The sequence below is a fragment of the Gorilla gorilla genome, chromosome 10 (assembly GCF_029281585.2).
Source record: "Gorilla gorilla gorilla isolate KB3781 chromosome 10, NHGRI_mGorGor1-v2.1_pri, whole genome shotgun sequence".
Taxonomy (NCBI): Eukaryota; Metazoa; Chordata; class Mammalia; order Primates; family Hominidae; genus Gorilla; species Gorilla gorilla.
This window is the reverse complement of record NC_073234.2, coordinates 83,004,778-83,027,838: the sequence shown is the minus strand read 5'-3', so window position 1 is coordinate 83,027,838 and position 23,061 is coordinate 83,004,778. Positions and strand designations below refer to the sequence as shown.

The 23,061-nt window shown below is 41.6% G+C and overlaps 1 long non-coding RNA gene across 2 annotated transcripts; it reads left to right on the top strand.

Moving 5' to 3' along the window:
* The first annotated feature begins 504 nt into the window (after window positions 1–504).
* LOC109029100 (uncharacterized) lies at window positions 505–20,884 on the top strand. 2 transcript variants are annotated; one of them, XR_002008114.3, is made up of 5 exons: window positions 505–584; window positions 7,266–7,600; window positions 11,437–11,635; window positions 13,773–14,656; window positions 19,247–20,884. It is a non-coding gene; the product is annotated as an uncharacterized lncRNA (long non-coding RNA). The 2 variants fall into 2 exon arrangements; XR_010129363.1 differs by lacking the exons at window positions 505–584; window positions 19,247–20,884 and having other exon boundaries at window positions 7,307–7,600; window positions 13,773–14,888.
* Window positions 20,885–23,061: the final 2,177 nt, after the last annotated feature.

The window sequence follows — 23,061 nt, the reverse complement described above, 5'->3', positions numbered from 1 at the left end:
TCAACACTATACTTTTAAATTTGTATTCTCTCTGAAAAATGATTATATCAGATTTAGTAGCAGAACTTTTAGAATGATTTCTTAACTAAAATCTCAGTGATCTAGCACTTTGATTAACAATTTATTAACAGAATTGTGACCACCTTGAGGATATCTTGAGGACATCTGAAATTTTCTCTACAAATAAATTTCAGTAATTCTGATGGTAATAGTTACCATTAATGAAAAATGTAATGTCCTGATTTAGACATTTACTATGGTTTGAATGTTTTTCCCCTCCAAAATTCAAGCTGAAACACAATCCCCGGTGTAACCATATTAATAAATGGGGCCTTTAAGAAGTGATTGGGTCATGAGGGTTCTGCTCTCATGAACGGACTAATCCGTTCATGGATTACTGGATTAATGGGTTAATGGATTAATGGGTTATCATAGGCTTGGGTTAGTTATCAGAGGGCGGGTCTGTTATAAAAGCCAGTTTGGCTCTCTGTGATGCTTTCTGCCAGTTATGACACAACACAATGCCCTCACCAGAAGCAACCAGAGGCAGACCCTCGACCTTGGACTTCCCAGCATCCAGAACTGTAAGACATGAATTTCTTTTTTAAAACAATTACCTAGTCTCATGTATTCTGTACAGCAACAGACAATGGACAAAGACAATAGACAACCAAAAGCGATAAAAGAGGTCAATGTTTTCAAAAAGAATTCATCTTCCAAAGAATGAGAACAAACAAATTATTTACTAAAAAGTAGAAAGAGTTGAGGCTCAAATGTCTAGATGAAACCACCTTATTTCCCTCAATGGGAGCAGGAAAATTGGATGCACACTGTCATATTAACCTTTCTCTAGGTTAGTGGAGATAATCAAGCCTGACTTAAGTGCTGAATATGCATTACCACTTATTTACTACCTGCGTAAACTTTGTTCTTATTTTATAAAAGAATTTGAACCAAGAATGAGTTGGGCTTTAATAGTGATTCAAGTCTCCAGGAGCATTTAATGTCCACTGGCCATCTTCAAGTCACTAGACTGAGTAAGGCAAGAATACTGCCAGTAGGTTCAAAACCCAAATTTTAGTTCTAAGCATTTCCAGGGCCATCCTTCCCTCTTGTTTTCAAATTAGGTAGATATTTAATTCTTCTGTAGACCAGCTTTAAGAACTAGGGGAGGTGGGAAAGGAGACAGGTGGAAGGAGAGTATTTCAAACACAACAGCATAAAAATGGTTTTGGCTTGACAGTGACTATTTCTAAGGCATCAAATTAGAAAAAAAGCGGCTCGATTTGAAACTAGAGGATGAAGCCCCTGGTGGATTATAAATAATAAGGCCCTTCTTACCTAGCAAGCTTTTAGAAACAATAGAATGTAGTGGTTCAGGAGGCCGTAGGCCTGAGTCCAAATGCCAGCTCCACTCCTTGCTGTGTGACCTTGAGAGGTTGCCTAACTTTCCCAAGCTTCAATTTTCATATCTCTAAAATGACAGTGATAATAGTACTTACTCTGCAGGATGGCAGTGAAGATTAAATTACATAATCCATGTGAAACAGCTAGGAAAGGGCCTGGAATATATTAAACATGCCATAAATACTAGCTACTATGACAATTACTAGGGGGAAGCCAGCCTGCTTTGGGCCCACTCTACAGCCTCTGGCCCAGAGCTGTCAGCCCACCATGCAATTATTTACAGACAGAAAGGGCTGCTTCACTCATTTCTCACTTCCTTGCTTCATTTTGCTTCTAGAATGGTTTATGTCAATGGTTTCATCCAAAGAGATGAAAATAATAATGTCTATTTACATAACATTATCCTTGTTTTCCTTCTTCCCTCAGAAATGCTCTGGTATTATCAAATTAGTTGCATTTTGAAGATGACATCCACTAGAACTAATCAAACTCAACAATCTTTGTTCCTTGATATTACCCTGGATCCTCACCCATTAATGTAACAGCTGCAGTATTTTAAGGGAGACCGGGAACACTCCCACTGCAGACTGTCTGCACTTGGTGACTGCAATCATGATTATTTACTGAATACTAATATTCTGTATGTGTTCTGTGGTTTAGCTTTCTAATGCCAGTGCTTATTCAAGGCAGAGAATAATAAATCGTCAGGGAGGAGAATTGTTCCTGCTTAATCCAAAATCTAGTTCTCTCTAGTTGTCTGCTAATCTTCATAACATTAAACTCTTGCAGACCAAATTTCTGAATAGATAAAGTGAAAGATAACCATTTAAATCTTAAACCTCTTGAGATACTGTGGTTTCTAATAAGATATATATCTTTGATCTTCCTCCCGGCTTCCTGACACACAACTCCTAGAACCTCTGGGGTCTCCAGAGTGACAATAGTGTCACTGTATGCTAATGAGATGACCAGTAGCTGCCAGCCCCTGGGTAGCTTCAGGATGGGCCTGCTCACTGAAAAGACCAAAACACAATGAGAGGGTTAGGACTTTCAGCCCACTCCCCAACCTTTGGGGAGGAGAAAGGTGCTGAAGGTTGAGTGGATCTGCAATGGCCAATGATGGTAATCAATCATGTCTACATATAAAGTCTTCATAAAAACCCCAAAGGACAGGGTTCAGAGAGCTTCCAAATAGCTGAACACATGGAGGTTCCCCAAAAGTGGTGCGCATGGGGAAGGCATGGAAGCTCCCACCTCTTCCCCCAAACCTTACCCCACGCATCTCTTCCATCTGGCTGTTCACCTGTGTCCTATATTATACTCTATATCAATAAACCAGTAAACATAAGTAAAGCATTTTTCTTAGTTCTGTGAGCTGCTCTAGCAAATTAATCAAACCAAAGGAGGTGCCATGGGTCAGAAGCACAGGTCACAACTTGCTCGTGACTGGCATCTGAAGAGGGGGGTAATCCTGTGGGACGGAGCCATCATCCTGTGGTATCTGATGCTATCTCTAGGTAGATAGTGTCATAATTGGATTGAATTAGAACATACCCAGCCAGTGCCCACAGGAGAATTCCTTGCAGACTTGTTTCGGTTGGTATGTTAGAAAAACACCCACACACCTGGTGTCAGAAGTGTTGACTGACTGCGAGAGTACAGAGTAGAGAGCAGGAAGCAACAGTTTGGTTTTTTCCCTATATCCTTGTATCTCTTGAGCATCAAACTGGGATTTGAGCATTGCATAATCTTCTATTTCTAACACTGAAGTGCTGTTTGAATTTTGTCACTATGTCTGAAACATACATCTGATGATGTCCTGTGCATTGAAACTTCCTTTGTGTTTGAGATGTTACTGACCCTGTTACTTCTTTTGCTTACAAATGTCTCCAAAAAAACAGGAGCAAAATAAAATGCCCTTACCTCATTCCCTTCCCTCTGGGCTGTAGCTCGATAATTCTAACAATGTCTGCATGACAAATGAAAACTTCATTATTTATGTACTTTTCGTACATGATAGAAAACAGATAAACATTTGGTATTATTTAGACTAAGGTTTCAGATGTTTGGCTGAAATTTCATCTTGATATTCTGCTTTTTATCTTAATATCTTGGTGGAATTCCATTCAGAGCCTATATTTATACACACCATTCAAGTGGTAGAAAAAATAATTTAACACAAGGCCGCCAAATTGAAGTGCCTTTACAAATGTGTTATATTCTGTTGAGAAAGGTTTTTACTTTTTCAAACCAACTGCTGCCACTACTGCTAATGATTATTACTCTGCTTCTTTTTAATGCTGTCTAGCTTTATTTCTTTCTTCCAAAATGTGATATATGCTTCATATAAAAATTCAAATAGTGCAGAAAAGCACAAAGAAGACAGTAGAAATCACTTGAACTCCCATTCTCTGAAGATAGCCACCATTTATTTATATTTTGCTGAAGACAAAATCTTGTCTTGAAGATAAGATTTACATTTTGCCTTTGGGACTTCTTTCTATGAACATGTACATGTAAATGCGATTGGACATAATGTCCTACAACTTGGCCTTTCTAGTCAACAATACTTTTGGACATTTTTCTATGCAAATACATGTAGCTCTGCATCTGTGATTCTCATTACGTCCTTCTTCCTCTTCTAGATAAGAGTATGATGCATAAATTGAATGACATGGAAACATGTATAAAAATGGAGAGACATCAGCATCATAATTCATAATATCATATATCCACTGAACTGATATGCCATACTTTTTTAACCTTATTCCTTCATGGTTGGTGTTTGTTTTCAATAATTTATAATTAAAAGTTTTTTGGGTCTTTACTTCCTTCAAGTTTTTAATTTTTTAACCTATTTGTAGATACTACTTTTATCTTTACCCTGACTCCTATCTATGGTCTGAAATATTTTACACTTGAGATAGCAAATTCTGATAGCGCTGGATCTGTTCAATTGTAAACCCTTTGTTTGATGCCTTTAATCTATTAGAAAGGGAGTGCCATTTCTTGATAACATGTAAAGCTACCTATGTGAAGTAAAATCTTTATTAGAATATGAAGATTTGTTCTTAACTGACTTTCCTATCTAGGAAACAATTCAAGCTAATGGAAAATTGTTGGTTTGCGTGCCAGTTTTCTTTTGGTAATTCTGATAAATTACACAAGCTTATGCAGTTTCCTTTTTATGTTGGTAAGCTCAAGATTTATCAGGGCATGTGGTCACTCATCATTATATTCCAGTCCTCAAAAGTTAACACTTGAAATAAGGTTGAGAAATTTACCTAAGTTATAGGAACAATCTAATTAGTTAGATCAAAATTCATTTTCAGAAAGGAAGGCAAAGAGATCTATTTGAAATTAGCATTTCAATTTATGTTTAGAAATATTCATTCTTTTGGACAAACTTCCATATATTTAGTCTGCCTTCCAGAGAGAGAGGCAAATACATGTATCATTCACTCATTTATTCAACCCACTAGGCTGTGATGTGCACATCATTGTCCCAGCAGACACTGTACAATTAATGGTCCCAATATACACTGATGCCTTGGGGCTGGGCTAGCCTCAATGCTTTTAGTCTTTACCTGGTTGGTTTCTTGACTTGCTCTTGAGCCAAGTCCATTCTCTTTTCACAGCCATGCCTCTTTCCAGATGAGTCCAGAAGCTGAGTAGTGGCTCGAAATATATCTGACTTAAAGTGAGGAGACCTGAGTGGGATCCCTAGGGAACCTTGACATACATCTCAGAGTTGCTATAATATATTCACATCAAAATGGGGGCCATTTCACCAATCTCACAGAGCTTTTGTGAGTGCTAAATAATGTATACGAAAGACCTGGACACACTGAGGGCCTGTAGGAAGTGTTGTGCTGAGCTACTGTTTTCAGTGTCAAAGCAGAATAATAAAATTCCTTTCTGCTTGCTATACTGGATGGTTCAAGCCACAAAAGAAAAACAATAGGTAAATCCATCCAGATCCATGTAACTCTCACCTAGCAGAGAATTTTAAGACAATTATTTTCTTGAAAGCCAGACTCCCCTTTTTCTTTTTTCAACACATTGAAAAATATGACGTAGAAAACCAGAAAGCAGACACCTTCATTTAGATGCTTCACGGCAGTGGCTAATGTTTACTTCCTGATTCTTACATCTTCCCTGGTTCTGAATCACATTTCATAGGTCCATGTATGGTGATTGCATGTCCTTTATTTAAGAGGAGAATCTTAAAAATCAAGGATGGAGAATCTGCAATCTTAGACTTGATTTTATCTTGCCCGTGGTATGATGGTGCTTTGGCTACCTCCACCAATAACCAGAAAATCATTTCTCCTTGTGGCGAGTTGCTGCTGTGACTGTCTCATTCAGAAGAAAGCTTCTCAAGAAACAGATATTAGAGCTGCAAACAACATTGAATCAGCTAATGATTGTGGCAAAATATGTCCCTCATTCCACAGCCCCAAGGAATGGGAGAAGCAACAAGAAGATATTTTTGACTAAGGTTCCTCTTATTACCTACCTATCTTCCCATATTTCCCATGTTTCTCCAAGTATTTCTGACATCTTAAAGTTTTCCATCTCCAGTTCAAGTCCTGTCCTAATCCTGTGTCTCTCGTAACAGAGTACATTGTAGATATAAATCATTTTAGTCATTAGACTCACACAATCTTAGAGGAAAAATCATTATAATCATTTACTCTGACCCTCTCCTTTTCAGATGAAGAAAGGATGTCAGAACTAAAATTTATTTTATTTTGTTTCATTTTTATTTTTTGAGATAGGATCTGGCTCTGTTGACCAGGTTGTAAGTGCAGTGGCATGATCATGGCTCACTGCAACCTCCGCCTCCCCGGCTCAAGCCATCCTCCCACCTCAGCCTCCCAAGTTGCTGGGACTACAGGCATCACCATGCCTGGCTAATTTTTGTATTTTTTGCAGAGATGGGGTTTCACCATGTTGCCCAGGCTGGTCTTGAACTCCTGAGCTCAAGCGATCCACCTGCCTCAGCCTCCCAAAGTTCTAGGATTACAGGTGTGAGCCACCACGCCTGGCCCAGAACCAAAATTAAAATCAGGTTCTGGGACCTCGAGTCCAAAGCGTTTCAAATTTGCTGTATTTATGACGTAAATGTTGAAGTTACCCATAGTTAGTTTTAAATTAGGTGAGCTAAACATTTCCTGTTTGTCTAGGGAAGAAAAGACAGAAAGGCTTCTCTGCCTACCCTGTGGCATCATGCCTCATCTAGGACAGTGTATCCAGCCTCCCACAATTCATGTCCACTCCAGCAGTTGGACCCTTTTATTGATGGGCTATATCTACACCTGATTAAAAAGTGGAGAAATTCAACCAAGTGACTGATTGTCCTGAGTACCCTTTTTTCTGTCTAACTTAACAAAATCTAAACCTACTGTCTTCACTTCCCAGGCAAGAAATGTCTGTTTATGATTCCTGCCCTTCAGTGACTGGTAATGAATAACCATATGTGGAAATCAAAGTCTATATTGCAGTGTTTTGACAAGCATCTTTGTCCAATATCTTCTTCTCATAGGATATTAGATTTTATTTGAATTCTCACGCCAATTTTTTGGCCTCTGTTAGAGTATTGTATATTTAAGAAAGCCATTATTTTAAAATTATGGCTTTTATTAAAAATTACTTAGGTTTTTTCTGTATTTGCTATTTTTTTTGCAGTAAATTGTGATATTTTCCTATTCTTATTGTAGGAAGACAAATTCACTTTGGGAAGGTAAATGTTACATTTTAATAAAAGTCAGCTTACAGTTTAGATGGGGATAGTGAACCTAAAAGGGGAACAAACAGTTGTAAACTTTGACATTTCTCATTCTTCTTAACTGCAGCATAAGATTTACCTTTATTTTTTAATATTGGAGAACTTGCCATGTAAATCCTAACATGTGGACGAACTAAATACCTGGGGAGTTCATCATCTCTCACAAACTAAATCCAGAGAAAAAACTTCCTGACACAAGAAAAAATTGCAGTTAAATGGAAAATAAATAAAGCAAATGAAAATTGGAATGTGGAGCATTTTGCATGCCAGATAAGAAAGGGCATGTGACAAAGGAGAGCCATTTCTTCCATTTGAGATTGGAGGGGGAAGAGTCCAAGGCTAGAATCATGTGGCTGACCAGGCTCCTGGGACTTCCACATCTGCACAATGGATCATGCAAAGGTGAGCTACATAACTAAATGAAGTTTTTACTTATAAATTCGCATAGTTCATACAGTGGACATTTATCATCTTTTTAGGTGCTCAGCATCTGCACTTGTTTAGGGATTTTTTCTATTGTGAGTCATGGTGGGAAGCAGGGCCTACCTTCCACTACAGAAGTGGAAGAGAGCAGATAGCAAGCTTCTACTCTCCAAGGAATAAAATGCAGGTGTGTTGCCTGGGCTGCCAACCAGGTGCTCTCACTCAGGTCTTAGAGACTGGAACAATTACGGTAATAGGGATTCACTCCAGCTGCACAGACTACAACACCCAGTGACCATCAGTAGCCGTGGAAGCTGAGGGCCTGAATCTCTAGAAGCCCTCGCTACTCAAAGTGTGGTCTGGGGACTTGTTAGGAAGGCAGAATCTGGGACCCACCCTAGACTTACTGAGTCAATATATTATAGTGCCTTGGACATAGTAGGGCCCTAATGAATATATCTTGATGTATAGACATATGAAAATATATTGAAATTTGATCTTGTGGAAGCTATCTGAATTATATTTCTTCAAAATATAATTATGTAAACAGCCCTTAAGCGAATGACTGTACTCTTGAAAACATATTACATGATATTGTGTATAATAAATTGCATTTTACTTGCATTTCATTGATATTTAAAAGACTCTTCCAGTGAATCCTTCTGTAAATTCATTATGCCTTTTTAAAGTGAATAATCACTCCTTCATTTATCTGTTGTTAACATATGTTCCCTAAAGCAGGGCACACCCACAGTAAAGATTACTGTAATCATATGAGTTGTCACTGAGATGACCAGTGGAATTCTCTGCATGGCCCTTGTTATTTTGGTCCTTGTCTGTCTTTCTTTCGGTTCCTGAAGTGCCAGCTCCACATGATCTTGGTGTGTACTAACACATAGCTAAGCAACCAAAATGGATAAGGAAAACAGTTCCCTTTACAAGGTCAGCCAAGTGCTGTAATTCCAAAGCACTGCACTGCATTCGGCTACCTACAATTCCTGGACATTGAGGGCAACCTGCCCTTCCCGTTGGCATTGTGCCAGTCTCAAGAGCCTTCAATGGCCATCGCAAGTCCATGTTGGTAGAGTGCCACTAATACAGTGCCTGAGAGAACATAAAGCTCTCCCACTCTCACCTGGAAGAGGATGGCTCCTGAAAAGCAAACTTATTGTTTAAAAGCATTGTTGAAACAAGCTGGAGAAGCAATAGAGTAAGAATTGTGAGGAGGGACAGGAGCTGTTACAACTTTGCAATCAGACAATCAGCCAGTTACCTTCTTAACTGTGTTCTCAGGGAAGTTCCTTAACCCCCTAAGACTTCAGTGTCCTCCTAGATAATCTGCAACTAGTAAGGATGCTTACCTAATAGGTACCATGGGCAGTAAGTGTGAGAATGGATATAAAATACAGTATCAGACACATCATTATTGCTCTAAAATTATTAGCTATTATGACGGTTATATTTCTACTGCACATGCCAGCTCATCGACAATTTATGAAGCCTTTAAAACCAGGCTTGACAACACATATGGCATAGATAACAGGATGATTTTCAGTGGCTTAGAATTTGACCCCATCCTCCTGCTCCCAAAACCACAACTTTTAAAAGCTGTAGCCACCATAGATTTTAAGAGGTGTCGTGTTGCAGATAAATAAACACAGACTTTGCCCTCAGATAGATAGGGATTCAAATTTCAGTATCATAGATGAGACTTCCCTTTTCCCTTCCTAAAGATATCCAGATTTTTTATTTAGACATCAGTCCCTCCTCCCCACAACCCACATGCTTCAGGGGAACTGGCCCAGACGGTAGACTTAATGGGCCTATGGGAAATTCCAGCCCCCTTGCCAGGGTGATTGGCTCAAGAATTCAGGCCTCAGCCAATGAGGTCATTAATCCCCTGAGACAAGGACTGATTTAATAATAGACCAATGATATGTGAGGAGGGAAGTAGCAGTCACGAGAATGCACCCAGAACACCTCCTTCTATGGCAGCATAATTGACCAAGGGCCCCAGCTGCTGCACTTTGGAATCCATCCCCAAGTTTGTGAATCCTAAGGAATACTAAGACAGACTAATTTCTGGGAGACACAACTCCTTTGTCAGCTGATTTGGGGTGAAGGATTCCCCTAAGATTTGCTTCGACTGCACAGTATAAGGCACTTCCATTCAGCCTTTCTCTCCCTTTCCTTTAATTGAAGTCAAATTTCCATCAGTGCCTGACGCTCTTGCAGCCTTCCCAGCTCCCTGCCTATTTCCATTTACACATTCATTTTCCCTAGTAAAATCCGAGCACATATCAGTCCATCTTAACATCTGCTTCTTGAAAGACCCTGACTAACACCAAAACTTTCCTGGAAATTTTGAGGAAATAAGTTTCTTTGTTCTTAAGAGGTAGGCACTGGGGAAATGCTCTTTTTTGCTCTGGATTTTATGAATATCATGGAAAGCCTAGAATTGCTCCAGCCATTTTCCTAACAAGAGTTGTCTTCTCCAGGTTAAATATTCCTAGATTCTTCTACCTTTTTTTATACTAAATGGTTTTCAAACCACTTACTATTGAGAGGTGACAGCATGCTGGCAGTCCTCACAGCCCTCGCTCGCTCTCGGCGCCTCCTCTGCCTGGGCTCCCACTTCGGCGGCACTTGAGGAGCCTTTCAGCCCACCGCTGCACTGTGGGAGCTCCTTTCTGGGCTGGCCAAGGCCAGAGCCGGCTCCCTCAGCTTACAGGGAGGTGTGGAGGGAGAGGTGCGAGCGAGAACTGGGGCTGCGCGCGGCGCTTGCGGGCCAGCTGGAGTTCCGGGTGGGCGGGGGCTTGGCGGCCCCGCACTCGGAGCAGCCGGCCGGCCCTGCCGGCCCCGGGCAATGAGGGGCTTAGCACCCGGGCCAGCGGCTGCGGAGGGTGTACTGGGTCCCCCAGCAGTGCTAGCCCACCGGCGCTGTGCTCGATTTCTCACTGGGCCTTAGCTGCCTTCCCGCGGGGCAGGGCTCGGGACCTGCAGCCCGCCATGCCTGAGCCTCCCACCCCCTCCGTGGGCTCCTGTGCGGCCCAAGCCTCCCCGATGAGCGCCGCCCCCTGCTCCACGGTGCCCAGTACCATCGACCACCCAAGGGCTGAGGAGTGCGGGTGCACGGCGCGGGACTGGCAGGCAGCTCCACCTGCAGCCCCTGTGCGGGATCCACTGGGTGAAGCTAGCTGGGCTCCTGAGTCTGGTGGGGACGTGGAGAACCTTTATGTCCAGCTCAGGGATTGTAAATACACCAATCAGTACCCTGTGTCTAGCTCAGGGTTTGTGAATGCACCAATGGACACTCTGTATCTAGCTACTCTGGTGGGGCCTTGGAGAACCTTTATGTCTAGTTCAGGGATTGTAAATACACCAATCGGCACTCTGTATCTAGCTCAAGGTTTGTAAACACACCAATCAGCACCCTGTGTCTAGCTCAGGGTTTGTGAATGCACCAATGGACACTGTATCTAGCTATTCTGGTGGGGACTTGGAGAACCTTTGTGTTGACACTCTGTATCTAACTAATCTAGTGGAGATGTGGAGAACCTTTGTGTGTAGCTCAGGGATTGTAAACGCACCAATCAGTGCCCCGTCAAAACAGACCACTCAGCTCTACCAATCAGCAGGATGTGGGTGGGGCCAGATAAGAGAATAAAAGCAGGCTGCCAGAGCCAACAGTGGCAACCTGCTCGGGTCTCCTTCCACGTTGTGGAAGCTTTGTTCTTTCGCTCTTTGCAATAAATCTTTCTGCTGCTCACTCTGAGTCCACACTGCCTTTACGAGCTGTAACACTCACTGTGCAGGTCTGCAGCTTCACTCCTGAGCCAGCGAGACCACGAACCTATCGGAAGGAAGAAACTCCGAACACATCCCAACATCAGAAGGAACAAACTCCAGACGCGCCACCTTAAGAGCTGTAACACTCACCGCGAGGGTCTGCTGCTTCATTCTTGAAGTCAGTGAGACCAAGAACCCACCAATTCCGGACACACTATCCTGGGGGTACGTAGAAATGAGAACAATTAGAGAAAACAGAAAGTGTAGCGAGACTATTCTCCTTTGCTTCTCATATTGCAGCATTATATGGCTTGAGCTTTTGGAGGAACTGTAAATCCTTTTTTTAGGAATTTGGTAGGCATCTCCACATATTTGAAAAACTGACACATACAATGCAACAATCAAATGTTGATTCGTTAACTCTTTGGTAAATAGAGCAGCAGAGAACCTGGACTCCAGAGCCAGACTGAGTTTTACTCACAGCTCTGCCTCTTACAAGATGCGTGTGCTTGGAAAATTTAATTAACCTCTCTGTGACTCAGCATCCTTCCCTGTAAAATGTTCTTCTACCTCATAGTCTTCTGTGCGTTACTTGGAAAGTTCTTAGACTAATTGTATCATGTAGTAAGTGCTAAGTTAGTATTAATTTTTTTTTTTTTTTGAGATGGAGTCTCACTCTGTCACCCAGGCTGGAGTGCAGTGGTGCGATCTCAGCTCACTGCAAGCTCCGCCTCCCGGGTTCACGCCATTCTCCTGCCTCAGCCTCTTGAGTAGCTGGGACTACAGGCGCCCGCCACCACACCTGGCTAATTTTTTTTTTTTTTTTGTATTTTTAGTAGAGACGGGGTTTCACCTTGTTAGCCAGGATGGTCTCAATCTCCTGACCTCGTGATCTGCCCACCTTGGCCTCCCAAAGTGCTGGGATTACAGGTGTGAACCACTGTGCCCGGCCCTTTTTTTAGTTTTTTGAGACAGGGTCTTGCTTTGTCACCCAGGCTGGAGTACAGTAGTACGATCACAGCTCACTGCAGCCTTGACCTCCTGGGTTTCAGCGATCCTCCTACCTTTGCCTCTCAAGTAGCTAGGACTACAGGCAAGCACCACCACACCTGGCTAATTTTTTTATTTTCTTGTAGAGATGGGGTCTCCCTGTGTTGCCCAAGCTAGTCTTGAACTCCTGGCCTTAAGCAATTCTCCCACCTTGGCCTTTCAAAGTGCTGGGACTACAGGTGTGAGCCACTGTGCTCGGCAAATAATGAAATAGTTTAAAGCACCTATTATTTGCCAACCCCTGGCCATGCTGAGAGTAAAACTAGGACAAATAAATGAACATCAGAGGATTCCCTTTTAAGTAAATACTTCTAAGAATAGAACAGCTGTACAAAAAATAAGACTGCTGACTTTAGCCAGGTATGTGTCAGGGATGTTGACAAGAGGCATTCTAAATAGTCTTTCAGCTCTCAAATTCCAGAATTCAACTTCTGAATTCCAAAACTAAGATGTCACATCATACTAGATCCGAGGTTGGCAAACTTTCTCTGTAAAGCTCCAATAACAACTATTTTAGGCTTTTCAGGTCTTGCAGGTTATGTTGCAACTATTTAACTTTGTCACTGGAGTGTGAAGACAGCCATAGATAATGTGTAAATGAACAGGCAAGGCTGTGTTCAAATAAAACTTTATAGACTCTGAAATGTTAGCTTCATGTAATTTTTGTGTCACAAAATGTTATTCTTTTTTAAACTATTTGAACCATTTAAAAAATATAAATACCATTCTTATCCCACAGACTGTGGTCAGGCCAATGGGCCATAGTTTGCCACCCCCTGTGCTAAATGAAGCAAAGGATAAAGGAGGGTCCTAGTTAAGGATGAGATGTGAACTGTGGCTGAGAGTTCCCAATGACAAGCAAACAGCTCAGGGGAGGAACTAATGCAGAACCATTCTTACTATCATTGGCATAAAAGAAGTTCTAGGACACAAGAAAAAGCAAAAGTTGTAGTGAGCTGGGGTTTTGCCATATTTGCAACAATCTTTGTTGAGTTTGTTTTATCTGAATAGTAGGGTATACACTCTTGCTGTCTTCTCTTTTTATAAATTTTGAATAACAATTATTTGCTTATGAGACAGTCTTGTAGTTTTTTCCTGCATTCCCTAACCTCTTTGAAGGATATCTACTTGGAATATGTTTAATTCTCAACTTTCTTCTTCTCTTCTCAGAAATAACTATCCTAAAGGGCAGAACTTATTATGAATTCTACCAGCTCTCTTAACTGGCTTCAAATAAAATATATTTAAGGAATTGCTGACATGTTACCTTTTATTACTTTTTTTTTTTTTTTTTTTTTTTTACTGCTAACAGGAGCAGCCTGGCCCTAAAAGAAACTTGTGCATGACCCCAGGAGACCCACTGACATGGATCAGGAAACTGCTTTAGAATCCCAGGAACAGGGCTATGACCAAACTCCGTACTCTCCCATGTGCCTATCATGTGTCAGTATCTCTGTATTGTCACTGGTGTATTAAAGATCTTGGCCTAAACAAAACAAACAAACAAAAATGAAATCCTGCTGTTTACCTAGTTTAGCTGCAAGGACCAGAAAACTCAAAATAACAGTGGCCTAAACAAGATAGACATGCATTTCTATCTTACCTAAATGAAATCAGTAGGTGCAAAAAGTCCACAACTGCTGTTACGGCAGTCTCAAAAAGTCCTCAAGGGTCTAGACTCAGCCTCCCTCTTCCCTCTTTGCCATCACTGGAGTGGTCCATGTTCCAGTCCACAAAGTGGGGAAAGAAAAAGGACATGGTTTTCTCTTAGAAAAGGTGTGAGAAGCTGCGAAACATTTCTGTTTACATCTCATTGGCCAGAATGTAGTCACAAGATCAAAATCATACCTAGCCACAGGGAAGCTGGAAAAACCTAGTCTCTCAGACGAAGGAGTGTCTTCGAGGGAATGACAAACTATATCTGTCTACCATGCTTGAAATGCAAGAGTCCCGTCAGCTAGGGTTCATTCTTGGGAACCACTTCATCTTGTCTTCTTCAGAGAAGCACTTCAGTGGGACCAGAGAGAACACTGTGCATCCCAGGATTGCAGCCACTGGACTCCAGCAACTCAAGGAAGAGGCAGCCATTGATACCAGACCTAGAATTCACTAAAGGTCAATGCCTTCAGGAATTTTCATCTGATTTGATGATTGATGCCCTCCCCATCATGAGCCCCAGGAAGACTCCCATGCCATGTGAGTCTCTCCCCTTCAAACCTCTCACTTATAAATCACAGAGGGATATAGTAGGCATACGTTCTTGTTTTGAAGGGAAATATTTACAACTTCTTGTAGGTAAGTCACATAAATCCTGTGAATAAATACACATTCTTTTCTCCACTTTCCCCACCTCCAAAATGTTTCTAAAATTCTTCTGGAATCTAAATGTAACATCCGTTCATTTTCTTACTATATATTTTGCAAGTGTTTTTCACTTATGGAATCATCAGCTTTGGCTTTAAATAATAAAAAAGGAACCATCAGGCCTTTTCTTTAACCTGAGTGTAAGGTTAACCTGAGTGTAAGGTACAGTGAAACAAGCAAATACCTCCAAGACATCTGGACACCATTAAAATCACATTGCTCTGGCAAGGGAGGGTGAATAAATAAACCTGCCAGAGAGACAAAGCTTCTTGTGGTTTAGATTATCTGATGGTTTGTTTACAACGAGTAAACCAAGAGGTTAATTCCCTAGTTTTTCATTGTTATGGTTTTTGTTTGTTTTTGTTTTGTTTTCATTTTGGTTTTAAGGAGCAGAGGGTTTAATAGGCAAGAGGGAAGGGAGAAAACGGAAGAAGCTCCCCAGTACAGACAGAGGGTGGGGGGCTTCAAAGCCAAGAAAGGAGGTGGCAAGTGTGGTGGACACCAGCCAGGTATAATATGCAGAGGCTGGAGGAGGTGGTGTCTCATTTGCATAGGGCTCAGGGGATTGGTTTGACCAGGCATGTCATTCACGTGGCCCTGGAAAGAGCTGGCCCTCCCACCCTAGCCTTTTAATATGCAAATGCAGGGCACCATGATGTTCTACACATGTGGGGATATGTGGGGGTGGTCATGTTGCCAGGAACACATGGGCCAAGGGCAAGAAGGCTGTGGGAATCACCATGTTGTGTGGACCCAGTTTCTAAGGGTCTGCTTAGATTTTCCTTTACTATACTAGAGATGTTAATCCAAAAGCAGCAGGTTTCATTTAAAAGTGCATCACTAGACCCAAAAAGAAGTCCTAGCAGACTCAGTGATAGTAAAACTTTCATGCTTCCTTTTTGTCCATAACTATTATCCCTGCTATAAAGATAATAAGCAAAATACAACAGCAGTGGAAACTTTGTCTAATATTTCAGTTAGAAGGAGCTACTGTGTGTAACCCTATTGCAAATAGTAGAATGAGTATAGCAGTTCCCACAAGAGTGGTGTAGTAGATAATTTCCATGTAAAGTTTTATTTGCCAGATACAGAATTTCCCGTTGGTGGTTTATGAAGCCTTGGTTTTATTTTCCCAAACAAAGAAACCTCCGGGTTATGGGTACCCTACTTACTTTTATTACCTAGCAGAATTTGCAGGATAATTGCCCAAAACTAGTATATTGGTCCAGATTTTTACATTACCCATCCCTTTTTCTTTCTTCCAAGCTGCAGGAGATTACCACTTGATTCACAGGAATAAGCAGGGTTAATCTAAAATGTAGGCAAAAAAGCTTAAAAACAATTAATGAGACTAGGATTTAATGACAAATGCATGATAAGCTTTGGAGCCAAATTTTTCTCTCCAGTCCTCATTTTTGGTAAAAACTAATTATGAATGAACTTTAGTCTTATACTTGGCTTGATTATTTGCATGAAGTGCAGCAAGAATGGTTATTTCCACATAGGCCTTTTGGATTGGCTTTGATGAAACTCTGTTCCATCAAGCAATCTCAGATAAGACCTTTAAAGCCGAGCCCATCCCTGGGTTTGTATCCTCAAATACCCGTGAGTTGGGTGATCCTCTCCGCTTGAGGTCCCAAGATAAATTCCGAGCTTCCACACCAGTCTGATGATTGAATTTCCTTTCCCGGCCAACACACCAAAATGATAAGGCTCTGATAAGTGGAGGAACACCAGGGTTCTTGGTCCTCATGTCAAATTAGAAAAAATGACACGGACACACGTGGAGTGGTTTTAAGGAGTGGAGAGTTTAATAGGCAAGAAGGAAGGGAGAAGACGGAAGAAGCTCCCTCGTACAGAGACAGAAGGAGCACGGGGCTCCAAAGGTGAAAGAGGAGGTACCTCCTTGCTGTTTTTGTTTAAACAGATTATAGTCCCAGAGAATATACTATACAAATGACATAAACTAGAGGACTTAAATGCACACTTTTACACTTGGTTAGCACTGAGCTTTCTTTTCTTTTTTTTTTTTTTTGAGATGGAGTTTCACTCTGTCGTCCAGGCTGGAGTGCAATGGTGCGATCTCAGCTCACTGCAACCTCTACCTCCCAGGTTCAAGCAATTCTCCTGCCTTAGCCTCCCAAGTAGCTGGGATTACAAGCACGTGCCACCAAGCATGGCTAATTTGTGTGTGTGTGTGTGTGTGTGTGTGTGTGTTTATTTTTAGTAGAGATGGGGTTTCACTATGTTGGCCAGGCTGGTCTCGGACTCCTAATCTCAAGTGATCTGCCCGCCTCGGCTTCTCAAAGTTCTGGGATTACAGGCATGAGCCACCGCTCCTGGCACTGAGCTTTCTCTTTGCTGTTTTCCTTTAAAATGTCTGCACAATGGGTAGTGTAAGGAATAGCTCTAAACTGGGGGAATTTTGCAGGAAATTATCTTTACCAGACTTACATAATTAGATACTAGAATGGTGACTGCAAAGCTGAAAGCAGTTGATTTAGGTACCTTACTTTAATCGTAATCGCAAATATTCTGCTACATTATAGTTGATAAGTTTAATAAATAAATGGTTAATGTTTATCTGCACCCATCTTCTGTAATGTCATATACAAATTTTTTGTTGATAAAAATTAAATCTACATTAGAGCATAAACTATATATTTTTGCTACCTTTTAGTTTAAGCCAAAAGTTCTAAAATACAGAGACATAACTACAAAGTAGTTTTGAGACTAATTTCCAATCTTCCCCAACAATTTTGTTTTCTTCATCATCTTTTCTATCTATTTATCTATCTTCTATTTTTTTAAGGCTCTTTCATTCCACATATATAGTGAAAGCCTAGCTAGGCAAGATTCCTTTTGGTTGACTGAATCTTCCCCACCAGCATTCCCTCACCCCATAAGATGTTCCTGGTCCCTCCAGAGGCAAGCTTCTTACAGTTCTCAGGCTCAGATGGCCCTGTCCCCCAAAGCTCTACCTCCTCAACTTTTCTCCTGAGGATTGAGTCTCTCTCCTTTCCCCATGCAAGCTTTCCACGGAGGAAAGTCTTGGTTTCTCTTTGATGACTTGGCCTTCCTATAAAAATTGTAGAGAAGCTGATTAATAACAGCATGAGGGGACTTTAATTAATTCACTTTCTCCCACCAGGCATTAGACATATGCACGCTGTGCTACAGCTAAACTTTAAATAACCATGAAATGTCAAAAGAGAGATGTGGCATCCACATTCCCAAGATGATATGGTGCAGGAACAAGCATTTGGCTGGGTTTTAGGAACCTTGTGTTCCATCCTCCCTTCTTCTGCCACAAACACACTGATGGCATGAGGTGGGTCCCACTGATAATGTGCATGGCACATTCTTTACAAAGCATCTTCAGATCCGTAAGGACATCCCATCTTCTGCCCGAGCTTTATTTTGTCCCACATCCACTCCCCCACACCATCCCACACACCATCATTACCCCAATTCCTCCAGCTTGCCATCACTCTAAGCAGAAGATAATATTTTAAATTAATCTTCCGAGGCAGGCGGATCACTTGAGGTCAGGAGTTCGAGACCAGCCTGGCCAACATGTTGAAACCCGGTCTCTACTAAAAATAAAAAAAAAATAGACGGGCATGGTGGCAGGCGCCTGTAATCCCAGCTACTCGGAAGGCTGAGGCAGGAGAATCACTTGAACACGGGAGGTCGGGAGGTGGAGGTTGCGGTCAGCAGAGGTCATGCCATTGCACTCCAGCCTGGGCAACAAGAGTGAGACTCCGTCTCAAAAAAAAAAAAGGAACTACAACTTATAACTACAACTTATATAGCACCTACTACATACTACCTATAGCAGTATTTAAAGTTACCTCCTTTAACACAGTGTTCTAGAGAGGTGGGCATCATCAACCCCATTTCACAGGTAAGACCTGGAGCTTACATTTGTTGTTTTAAGTCACAAATCCACTTCAAGGTGGAGCCTGAATTTGAGCCTATCTGTCCATGCTGTCTACACTACACTCTCTAAGCAGCAAATGTCACTCTGGTTTTATTTTCCACACTGTGATTTGGTCCTTCCTTTCACATTCTTGCCTACATAATTATTCTCTCTTCTTTAAACTGCCACTCTCATCTCCAAAAGAGGAATCACTTTTTAAACTTAAAGTAACATAGAGCAAGCACTACCATTTTGAAACAGGAGCACCTCTCCCTGGCTTCCACAGCACACCCTGAATCTGGTCTATGCTGGGTTTGTCTGGAGAACTAGAGGCGGGGCAAAGATTGTGGACAGCTGTGCCTTTATGAGGGTCAAAGTCTGCCTCCTAGGACTGTGAACAGAAAGGAGGAAGTTTACCCATGGCCATATGCTGACTACACAGTGTCCTCCTTCCCTCCTCTCATTCTGAGTCACCAGGGAGTCCCGTCTGTTTTTCACAGGTTCCAGCTGAGGCACCCAACAGCAATGATGTTTTGTGAAAATAGTGTGTGATTTGGATGCAAATGATCCTGGGTTCAAGACTTGCTTCTGTAAAGAAGAGAATACCACACTCTCCTCTCCCAGTCATGTGGGGAGTTAATCGAAACCCACGGAAAGTGCATTGCATAAGGTGGGTGTCTGATAAATGCCCACACCTTTGGCTTCTCCTCTACTGATAACTCTTTTTTCCTCATCTTCCTGATGTAAAAGGTGAGTGGGAGCCTTTATGCCTTTCCCTGAAAGTAGAAGCCAGCCTCACCCCAGCCTGTGAGGCTGCTGAACCAGCCTCTTGCCCTTTCCTGCGTTTCTCAGGGCTTCCACCCTCCCCTCAGGCCCTTTCACCTCTCCATGTCATCTCTTTATTCAGTTCTCCACCAAGCCTTCCCCGCTACCTTCAGGAAGCTTTGCAAACTGGCACGAAACCCTAAATTCACAGTATAGAGTCTGGAATGCACTCCCCACTGCTTGGTGATCCGTCATACCATAATGTTTTCTGCTTATCTTTCTCTAAGACAACCTGTACCCTCAATCTGGTGCCACTTAACATGGCAATAAGAGTGTAGTAAGTAGGGCCACTTCACATGGTCTCATTTATGTAGATGCTTGTTCCTTCAAGCTTGTCACCCCCAGTTCAGTATCTACTACAGATACATTGACAGGGCTTGGAAATTGACCAGAGTATGATCTTCCATGCCTTCAAATTGCTGTGTGGGGCTTCTGAGAAGACAAACTTTAGAAATTGCCCCTCTTTTGCAGAGGATTCAGTGGAACTCAGGAATATGCCAGTACCCACCTACCCTGTGGTAGCCAGCCTCTAAAATAGTCTCCAGCGATTTCTGGCTTCCAATACTCACACTCTAATATGGTCCCCTCCCACACTGTATCAGGGTTGGTGTGTAACCAGTAGAGTGCAGGAGGAGTGGTAGATACCACTCTGGAAGAGAGATTATGGATGTCATTTGGCCCTGTCTTGCTTTCCCTTGGATGACTTGCTCTGGTGGAAGCCAGTGGCCAGTCTCATGGACAGTTGGGCAGCCCAGTGGACCACCTAACAGTTCGACTGCCACTTCATGGAAGACCCTGAGCCAGAACAAGTTAGTTAAGCTGCTCCCAGATTCCTGACCCTCAGAAACAGTGTGAAAGACAAAACCAGACTGACACATTTTTGGCAAGTTTTTGTGCAGCTATAGATAACTAAGACAAACTTTCTATTCCAAATTGCCACTACTTACCTCCCCCTGCAGAAATGTCCACCACTTACAAAGGTATAGCTGAAGCCCATCTAAGGTGAGCCAACTTTACTTATAATTGAAAACAAATTATATGTACTTTAAAAGTATTTGAGCACCATTTTATTGCCAAACAATACACCCAACAAAGTCAAACAACCTAACTTCCCTTAACAAGAATATCAGGTTTGTCTATATTATGATTGGAAACAAACATAAATTATATTTGTTTTCCTAGACAGTCTAAGGTTTCAATGGGTTGCTGTAAAAGAATGTGAAGAAAGCTGCACCAACTGGCGTTTTGAAATTCAAATACCCTTAGTTTAAGCCACAATAAATGAAATAAAACCAATACATGAAATAAAACCATCACCCTATAAGATTGTTTTTATCATCCAAAGAGAACGCCTCTCACAATAGATTGATGTCATGTACATGATGTAGTTCACACATTCCACTGTCTTCTCTTGACTATTCACAGTGTGCTTGGCACTTCTGTTACCGATATAAAGAAATATTTCCTTCAGAAATTCAGAATCAAGATCATTTAGAGGGAAAATAGTAGTAATCCCAATCACCAAGTCACTATTTTGCATTCTGCTTTACCTAGAAACTATTATATATTATATACTTTAAAATAGTTCATATATATAAAGTATTTTAACCAGAAATATTAATTTATAACTATTTGCTCCATGGAGATCCTCAAAGCAAAAGATTAGGAATGAAGCAAATTTCAAGGAATTTAAAATCAGGGATTTTATTCTAAGTTAGAAAGAAATGGCAGCCATCACTGGTTCCCTAATCTGTAAGGCCCAGTCCAAAATGAAAACACAAGCCCCTTCTTCAAAAATTATTAAGAATATTAAGAGGACAGCTAGAGCATTAAACTAAGCCCTGGGCCTCTGAGCATGGGAACCTATGAGATTGCACAGGTCATATGCCCATGAAGCTGGCCCTGGGGGCAGGATACATTTTGTAGCGTCTTGAAGAGGTCTCTCCAGAGGTAGGTGCTAGAAGCAAAGGACAGGTAGGACCAGAAAGCATCAGTGTATGGTTACTGAGTGACACAGATAATCCTTTATTTATTTAACAGTAACTAATATTTCTATTGTACTTTATAGTTTACAAAGCTCTTCTGCCAGATCCAGTATCTCATGTATTGAAGCAACAATTCTATGAGATATTCATGTCACCCCTGTTATATACAAGGTGAAGTTGGGTCCAAAGAGGTCAAGTGACTCATTGAAGGCCACTCAGCCAGCCAGCATGGGACCTAAATGCAAGTCATTTGACCTCAAATCCAATTTTCATTCCACATGCTCAACACAGCCTGGTGCTAAGAGTTGTGGGTTACAAAGAGGCACAGAACATGAGGTCTGCAGTCTAGCAATTATTCACTAATGAAAGATGGAAGGTACACAGATGGGCATTGACAGTTTGCGTTTATGGGTTGTTTTCACATCTGTGGGTGTGACACAACTTCACGGCAAACACCAACCAAATTCCAGGTTCTGATTCCTAATTCCTTCTCACCTAACCAACTACCCTCCCTCCAGCAGCAGCGTCGGACCTCAGTTCTCCAGCAGTTTCTGGACTGGACAAATACAATGTCAGCCTAGCAATCTCCAGCTCGTATGGGCCCTATTATGTTACAAGATCCAGGACTCTGAATTTTCTCTTTGACCATTGCACAAAGTCTTTTAAGATATAAAGCACGCGGCTTTATCTTTAATAGAAGCTTAGGCTGGGCATGGTGGCTCACGCCTGTAATCGCAGCACTTTGGGAAGCCGAAGCAAGCAGATCACCTGAGGTCAGGGGTTCGAGACCAGCCAGGCCAACGTGGTGAAACTCCGTCTCTACTGAAAATACAAAAATTAGTCGGGCATAGTGGCGGGCACCTGTAATCCCAGCTACTCAGGAGACTGAGGCAGGAGAATCGCTGGAACCTAGGAGGCGGAGCCAAGATCACGCCATTGCACTCCAGCCTGGGCAACAAGAGTGAGACTCTGTCAAAAAAAAAAAAAATTCTTTATTAGTACTACTCTTAAATGGCATTATTTATGATATGTTAGCTTTTAATTGGTATCTATATAAGCTTGATTAAAATATTTCCTCAATTCTAATTTATAATTTTTCTCATTTTATAATTTTTCTCATTTTATATCTTTGCCAGGACAAGAAGTCCAATGTCCAGTGTAAGATATTTCCCTTAAATTCCAGCTTTATTTCTGACTTGCTTTAAGGCACTGGCTCAAGGTCTTAACTTCTATATTTCAGTTTTTCACTGGTGGGTATTGCTTGCCTAGCTTGCAAGAATGCTTGAGAAATTCTGGCTCTAAGAGCATGGGGCACTTTAAAAGTACAAAGTATCATTATTTTTATGATTACAACTTGCTCGACAGTTTCATAGTGCTATAATATAGGAAATATGTATTTCGAAATAATAACAGAAATTGTACTGTTTTGGGAATGGGTATTCTGAGATCCAGCAAGAGTTAGAATGCCTTTAAAAACACTGCGAATCTTCAAGTGCCAAGTTAAA